The 6,000-nt window shown below is 38.9% G+C and overlaps 1 protein-coding gene across 1 annotated transcript in view; it reads left to right on the top strand.

The window, feature by feature from the left end:
• The window catches only part of LOC136027232 (serine/threonine-protein kinase mTOR-like), a 126,805-nt gene that overhangs the window by 109,614 nt on the left and 11,191 nt on the right, over window positions 1–6,000 (top strand). The gene's annotated exons all lie outside the window — the stretch shown is intronic.

Raw genomic sequence — 6,000 nt, 5'->3', positions numbered from 1 at the left:
ATTCTTAAGGAATTTAAAATGTAGAGCTGAAACTGAAACACTAATCTGGTCACATTTGTTAAGCCAAACAGGCACTGATTTAGAACTATATGAAAGTTGTTTATATAACATCCTAGTATCAGAAGCCACACTGCTGTGCAATATCACATTCCCGTTGAAATATACTCGTTTATGCAGTCTCCAGAATATAAATGGTTATTGTATACCGTTTAAACAGCAATACTAAGGGTTGAGATTTATTGCACAGTTATGCACCACTTAATAGAAGAAGGGCTAGTTAATTTGTTTTTCGCCTTGGAGGGGAGGGCTGAAGTCCAAATGTGTAATTTTAGGCTCGTGTCTCAAATATCCATGGTAGGCTTTTCAGATCAATATGGAGTTCACGGGGAGTCTCTTTTCGTTTTAAGAAATAAATTTGGACTATTTCCGTAATATGGGCACTGTGGGGGGACTAAACTTCTTCGTAGAAATTGAGACTACAAAATGAATTTTTGATGGTAATATATATTCTGCTTTTAATGCTGATTCTATTGTGTATCATTAATTAATTTCGAATTTTCCGATAGACCTAAAAATTGTATGAAAGACGATCAATTATTGATTTAGACAATTTTTTTTTGTATGTGAAGCAAAGAGCGGCTTATGAACTTCAAACAAACCTAAATTATCTTATTTTTGAGGTCAGAAGAAAACTTTTAGACTACTATGGCCCGAAGAGGGCTAAAATTTAAATATAAAATCTAAACTGTAAGGGTAGAAGGTAAACCTTAGCGTAAAGGGTGGAGTGGGAAGGGGCTTAGAGGATTGGCTACCCTTCTTATCATTGTTATATAGATAAAACTCAATTTGACATGAAATTAACAAAAATTAGATAAAATAGGGAAAAAGAAAAGGTTGTGTAACTGAAAAGAGAGTAACGTTAAAACAGAAAACAGAAAGAATTTGTCCTGGATATTTGGGGTTGTCGGCTGCCTTCCTTTTCATGGTGCTGAACTAAAATAATATTAAATTTAAAGTCGTCCCACTTTAAAGCGAAATTTGAAGGAGTCATCCGATCAAAATTTTGAGACAATCATCTTGTTCAGGATAGTTGAAATATCCAATGTATATGCCTTTAGGGGTATCATGACCCTCCCCCCCCCAAGGCTGTTGGGAAAGACCTGTAAGTTGTGAAATTTGCCCATGGTTTGTGTATAGTATTTGTTATTGGGAAATTTACAGACATTTTCCAGGGGGGGGGATTTTGTGATTTAGGATGGGTTTACACTTGATGAATTTTCTGCGGGAAAGGAAATTTTCGGGGGGTGAACTTTCAAGGGGAAACTCATTGGGGGGATTTGACAGAATTCCTATATGAAATTATTTTTATTTGTCTTACTTTCTCTTTGCCAACCCAATTTTGCGTGTGAAGATGTTCCGGGGGAATTATCCGGCAAAAATTCTCAGCGGGTGTGGATTTCAAAAAAAAAAAAAAAAAAAAAAAAAACATGGAAAAGGAGATTTCCGGTGTGATCTTAAGAACGATTAGAAACTAAAAGTCTTTTTCAAATGAAAGTATGCTAAAGAGAAATTCTTTAGGCTGAATTGTCCGCAAGAAATATAACGGAGAGAGGAGAGGATTTTCAGTGAGGGTGGAATTGTCCGGAGGGAATTTTACGAGGATTGGCTATTTTTCGTTGAAAAAACTTTCCACGGAGGAGTTTCCAGTGAAGGCAGGGAATTTTTCCTGTTGGGTGAGCTAGATATACCAGCATTATATGAAAACGACGAGAAACTGAATAAAATGTTTTTTCAACTGAAAGTAAGAAGCAACATTTCAACTCAAAAATAAAAATAAATTATTCCTTGTATGAAGGGGCTGCCCCTCTCCTCAATACCTTCCTCTTTACGCTAAATATTGACTGTATGTCCCAATATAGTCGACTCTTGATAATTTTATACTCAACATTTTATATTCTCTGAGGCCAACCTGACTTTTATACATAATAATGATAGATGGTAATAAGCTTACCTAAGCTATGGATGTCAGGTGATTGATTTTTCTTCTAACGCATAATTTCGACAATACCTGTGCCTGTCATCATCAGGTTAATTCAAATTTCTTGCCAGAAAGTAAAATCACTAAATAAATAAAACTAAAAACACTGAACAACACTAATGATGAGCTGAACCTGGAGTTATTGTTGTGCCATGGCCCGAATTTTGGTAGAGGCATTGATGGCTGCTGTCCTAGTGGATCTTAAATAGGTTGGGCCATTAGGAAAGGGGTGGAGTTTTTTGTGTGAGTTTTCAATTTATGGGTGATGGGCTCCCAAATTTCGCTAATATGAAACTCACCATTGTCTTTATTGATGGCTGGTTTATTTTTAGAAATTTCCAAAGCTTCTCTGATTTTCTCTGACTTTTTTGGACCCCCAAAAAGTCATTGACAAGGTTATTTCCAGGAGAAAGATGAGTGGAATTACCAAGAATTTTGCTCCTAAGATTGAAGATGATAAACCCTTTTTGTCATTACCCTATATCAAGGGCATTACTAACATTTTAAGCTCCAAACTCACTAAGCTTGACTTTAAGGTGTTTTTTCCCTCTGGAAGGACTATTTCCTCCTTCTTGAACAAAGGCAAGGATAAGATTACTTCAGATCCACCAGGGGTATATGAAATTCCTTGCAGCTGTGGTGATACCTATATAGGTCGTACCATGAGACCTCTACATCACCTATTAAAAGAACATGCTGATTCCATTGATGCCTGCCTTAAAAAGACAAAGCTAAAGGAGGAAGATAATATCTCTGCATTGGCCCATCATATCTTTGAAAACCCTTCCCACTCCATAAGTTTGACCAAGCCCAACTTATTGCTATTGTCCCACAAATCTTAAAGTAGAAAATCAGAGAAGCTTTGGAAATTGCTAAAAATAAACCAGCCATCAATAAAGACAATGGTGAGTTTCATATTAGCGAAATTTGGGAGCCCATCACCCATAAATTGAAAACTCACAAAAACTCCACCCCTTTCCTAATGGCCCAGCCTCTTTAAGATCCACTAGGAAAGCAGCCATCAATGCCGCTACCAAAATTCGGGCCATGGCACAACAATAACTCCAGGTTCAGCTCATCATTAGTGTTATTCAGTGTTTTTAGTTTTATTTATTTAGTGATTTTACTTTCCGGCAAGAAATTTGAATTAACCTGATGATGACAGGCACGGGTCCTGTCGAAATTATCGTTAGAAGAAAAATCAATAACCTGACATCCATAGCTTAGGTAAGCTAATTACCATCTATCATTATTATTTATACTCAACAGAGCATAGGAAAAGTTCAAATTACCGAGATGTTCAAAATAACAGGAGTTCTAATAATCAAGAAGGAACAAGGAAGAATTTCTAATAAACAAGCGCTTTATTGAAAATACATAACACATATATGTAGATAATATATATATATATATATCAGGAGTTAGCAAAGCTTTCAGGAGTTCCCTATGCTGAAGGCTTTGCTAATTCTAAAGGGGAGCAAAGGTGGAAGCTAAGCTTGTAAATTGCCACGACGGTGGTGGCGTTTCAAGCCAGGATGCTCCCCACTCCGTCCCTAGGCAGTAGAGCAAACCCGCCAGCGCACCTCATAATGATGAGAGGGTGTAATCATCACCTACCTTCATGCCAAACGAAGTGACGGCCAACGTGCTCCGGGTGACCCGTAGGACTGGGCCCCTGCGGTTATTCATATCCGAGAAATATCCAGAATTATGTTGAATATGTCTAATGTGAAAGCGAATTTGGCTGCACTATTTCCAGCTTTAAGCGATGCGTCGAGACTGGTAACCATATCGAAAAGTGAGCTAGCCATTATCGTATCAAGGAGACGGGGCCTGAATATTGGCTGCTGGAACCTCTGTTCTATTAAATGTTCACTAACCCAAACCTTCGTAGCTAAAGAATTCTATCTATATAACCTAGACATACTTTGTGTTTCTGAGACAAGATTGAATGGACGAACGACAGTTGATCTAATTGACCCTTGGGGCAAAAAGGCCAATCTGTTTAATTCTGGCCGAATGGATGGATCTGGCGTCGCAGGAGTGGGAATAATCGGGACTCTTTGACTATGAAGCAGTGTCTGACAGAATTATGATGGCTCGTTTAAAAGGTTAGAGTAATAACCTGACACTACTATCTGTGTATGTCCCTATTCGTGATGCCCCGACCACTTGAAAGACAATTTCTATGCCGATCTCCAAGTAACTGAAAAAAACTCCTCGCAAGGATATCTTCGTAATCGGTGTTGACATCAATGCCAGGATTGGCACGAGATTAAACAATTCGGGATGGGCCATTGTCAACCACGGTTAGGGTGACCGTTGTATTGACGGAGTTAGACTTCTCATGTTTGCTATGCTGAATAACCTCAGTGTGGCGAATACATGGTTTAAACACAAACCATGCCACACTTACGCTTGGAGATCCCGAGATGGTCGAACCCGCACCCAAATTGATCATTTATTCGTTTCTCGTCGCTGGAAGTCAATGATTGAAGACTCGAGAGTAAACGGAAGAGCGGACACTGGATCAAAGAGTGGATCTGACCATTTTTTACTGAAATCAAAAGTTAGATTCAGATTCAGCTCCAAAAAAAAAAATCTGCATCTACACGCATTCTAAACATAGAGAAACTCAAACTCTCGGAAGTTAAAGAGACCATTATGCTCGAGCTTGCAAACCGTTTTACGGCGTTGTAAGATAATGACCAAGATTTAAAGACGAATCAAGCAATTTCTGAGACCGAGACAAGAGCCATGACCGAACAAGAAAATTTTAACACATCGCTAAATATAAAAAAGCGCTGGAACAAGTTCCGAAATCAAGTGACAGAGGCAGGTACAGAAATTCTTGGAGTAAGGGACAAAAAACCCAAAAGATGGATTTCACAGAAGACAATAGAACTCTTTTTAAAGAAAAAACAAATGACCGATATACACTCTGCTTCTTTTAAAGCATTCCGCAAAGATTGTCACGAATCTCCTAAGGCAGATAAACAAGCATATTGGTCTATTACAGCCTGTGAAATAAAAAAAGCTGCTGTACGCAAGGATTCACGGGAACTCTACCAGCCCCTAAACGAATCAACCGGGAAAAAGAAGGAAAGATCTACCCCCACGCTACTTAGTAAGGACAACAATCTCCTCACGAGCAAAGAAGATCGGATCGTACAATGGCGTACTCACTTCCAGTAGCTCCTTCACCCACAAGAAAATAACCATAGCCAGCCCATTCCATACCAAAACAGTTCTGAGTCACCGTCCGGGTATGAAGATTGCAATATTGCCCCTCCAAGAAGAGAAGAAATTATCCGTGTCATAAAACTATTAAAGAATAACAAAATCCCTGGCGTTGACGAATTGTCAGCTGAACTTTTCGAGGCCCCTCCTGAAGCGGCTATCAATCAGCTCCACAAGTTACTCACGGATGTCTGGGTCTATGAATACATTCCTGAAGATTGGAGGACCTCTGTAATAATTCCTGTATTTAAGAAAGGGGATCGAGCCGATTGTACAAATTATAGAGGAATTTCCCAGATACCGGTTTCTGCAAAAGTTTTTACAATAATATTGTTAAATAGGTTCAGAAATATTAGGAATGATCGGACGACACCAAATTAAGCAGGATTCAGACCTGGTATGAGATGCTGCGATCACATTTTTAGCCTGAGACAGATCCTGGAACACCGCCTTATACACCAACATGAAACAATACAAGGCTTTATCGACTTCGTTGCGGCATTTGACTCGGTGAAGAGAAACGCTATCTGGGATGCGATGAGGGATGATGGAGTGCCGGAAAAAAAAAATTGTCCGTGTAGTTAAGGCTTATTACATGGGAACAAGTGCATTTGTAAGAGCAGATGGAGAAATCTCTAAAGAACTACCAATTTACCAAGGAGTGCGACAGGGTTGTGCCCTATGGCCCATTTTATTTAACTTTGTCATCTACCTGATAAAAT

Source organism: Artemia franciscana, chromosome 5 (assembly GCF_032884065.1).
Source record: "Artemia franciscana chromosome 5, ASM3288406v1, whole genome shotgun sequence".
Classification (NCBI taxonomy): Eukaryota; Metazoa; Arthropoda; class Branchiopoda; order Anostraca; family Artemiidae; genus Artemia; species Artemia franciscana.
The sequence above is the reverse complement of the archived record's forward strand: the minus strand, read 5'-3'. Positions and strand labels throughout refer to the sequence as shown.